Genomic DNA, 2684 nt, shown 5'->3' on the forward strand with positions numbered 1-2684 from the left:
CATATTTTAGAAGAATTATATTTTACAGCGACAAAAAATTGGAGCAGCCATACAAATATGTTATGATATATCTGTTAGATTCTAGGTCGGCTTACCATATAACATACAAGATAGAAATTTTGATAATCAAATAATTATTCGGAAAATGGAGATGGCTTAGGCAGATAAAAAGGCATTAAATTAATTTAGGTGATGGCCTCTTATAACAACTAAGTATAGAGAATAAAGTGAGATTAAAAGGTATGTTGTATTCCTCATCTAAATAAATATTAATATCATTAGTCAAAATCAATGATTATCGCTAATGTGTCAAGTTTCAGAATGATGGGGCTGAAGTGCATAAAGAAAAGAGAAAAGTACAAATAAAAGCAGTGAAAAGAGGAAATGCATATAATGTTGAATCAAGAAACAGGAAAATGGCAGCATATATATCAACAGAGAAGTATGTGTGGCATGGACATGCTAATATAAGGATTATTCAAGAGGTGGAGAATGAACGCTTGGTAATATTTACAAAAATTAAAGATAAATTCAATATACAATGTATATGTTCCATTAAGGCACAAATCTGCAGAAATATCTATAGGAACTTGGAAATTATAAAAGCAGCAGAAATAATGGGGCTCTGGCACATGGAATTGTTTGGGCCAATAAAGACATCGTTAAAAGGAGGTAAAAGGTACGTCTTACCTGCTGATCATTATTCCAGACTAAATGACTAAAGATTTAATCAGAAATATTACAGACGCAGAATTTTTTTGTCATAGGAAACTTACAAACATGAGTAATATTTATTTGAAAGAGCCAGCCACTAAGGGTATAGTAATAAGTATTAGTTAAAAATATTTCAATGGGTTGTATATCTGTTTTCCAAAATTTAACCGATATGCAATAAATACTTTCTAAATTTCTATATTAATATATTAAATAATTTCTAATTTGAATTACAATAATATATAATAAATTTTAATACATTTCGTTTTAAAAATATTTTACGTCCATAATACTAATATATTTGTTATAACTAAGTTATAATGAAAACAACTGTTGGTGGTATTGAGTTAGAATTATGGGCAAAAGAAACTCCAAAGGCGTATTATTAGGATGACACTATATTTCATAGAATTATCCAAGGATTCATAACACAAGATAGTGATCCTATAGGTACAGGAGAATGTGGTAAAATACATGGAGAACCATTTAATGTGAGACTATATTTAAAAATAAAATGAATTCCTTTTTTATTTAAAAATAATTATTGGATATATGTGTTTTAGGACAAATTTCATGCAAGATTACGTTTTTGTCTACGAGATTTAATTGCTATGGTTAATGCGAGAAAGATGACAATGGTTCCCAATACTTCTTTATTCTTAGTTCTACACCTGGTCTGCAGAATAAGCATACAATCTTTGGTAGAGTTACTGGAGAATCTATATATGATATGCTTAAACTCGAAGAAGCACTTGTAGATGAGGTAAATTTAATGTTTGCAAGAATATGTATCAAGAATTGATATAAATATAATATTACCTCTTTTTGTAGATTGATAGACCACTTTAGCCTTCAAGATTGATAAAAACTATAATATTAAACAATCCATTTTCTGATATCATACCAAGAATAATAGTATAGAAACGTGAAGAAGTAAAGGACAATTCAAAAACTAAAGCAGCATCGGTAAAGTAAAAATCATATATATTTGCAAAATTTAGCCCTGATAGTATTGTTCTTTGCAATGAAAAATTTTCTTACAGATATTTCAATCTTTTATCATTTGGTGAAGAAGCAGGGGAAGATGATGAAGAATCTGTGATATTAAATAAAGAGTTTAATGGTAAGAGCAAATCAGCTCATGATCATTTAACTGATCCAAAATTAAGCTCACAACCAGAGCTGTTGAACCGCCTGGACCTGCAAATAAAAAAAGGACGGAAGACTGTAGTAGCGATTGGGAAAGTGACGACGAAGTAAAAGCTCAAGAAGAATTAGAAGTTATAAAGAAAGAGAAAGATTTAGTTTATTGTTTACGTTATAAATATGTTATAAAAAGTAGTAAGTTTTGTTGACTGACTTATATTTATATTTTCAGAGCAAAGGAAATGAAGGAAAGGATAAAAAATAAAATGAAAGTTACAAGAAAAGAACCGAAGAATTATGTCGTCAACAATTATCGTGTATATGTGAAACTTTCAAAGTGAATAAAATGTATCTAAGCATAAAACCATCCTAGTTTCATTTTCTTTTTAGCAAGAACGAAATCACTCGCTTTCATCTGTGATTTCATGTTCGTCGGGCTGTTAATCGAATAAAGAGAAGGGAGCATCTCCTCTCGATCCTTGTCTATCACGACTTCGTTTTTTTTCGACTTATTTTTTTCGAATTGTAGTAATTAAGGCTATATATGTATATATATAGTTACATAATTTAATACATAAGCATTATCAATTCCTTGATTGTACATTCTTTTAAAAAATTGAATAACCGCACGGTTATAAACGTAAGGTAGCATTATTCTAATATAGAAAATTAAGTTTCTAAATTTATAGAATTTGTTATAAACGCGAATTTTACCTTATTTTAGGATGGCTGATGACTGATGAGGCATGAGGATCCCCTTGCTTAATATCAATTTTACCTATTATTCCCTTTTTTAACTTTAAAATGTTGCTTTATAAACTTCT

General features: G+C 29.2%; 1 long non-coding RNA gene across 1 annotated transcript; it reads left to right on the top strand.

The window, feature by feature from the left end:
* Positions 1–1447: 1447 nt before the first annotated feature.
* LOC108549308 (uncharacterized) lies at positions 1448–1793 on the top strand. Its single transcript, XR_001890305.1, has 3 exons — positions 1448–1477; positions 1546–1680; positions 1758–1793. It is a non-coding gene; the product is annotated as an uncharacterized LOC108549308 (long non-coding RNA).
* Positions 1794–2684: the final 891 nt, after the last annotated feature.

Source organism: Eufriesea mexicana, unplaced genomic scaffold, assembly GCF_001483705.2.
Source record: "Eufriesea mexicana isolate 0111107269 unplaced genomic scaffold, ASM148370v2 scaffold1837, whole genome shotgun sequence".
Lineage (NCBI taxonomy): Eukaryota > Metazoa > Arthropoda > Insecta > Hymenoptera > Apidae > Eufriesea > Eufriesea mexicana.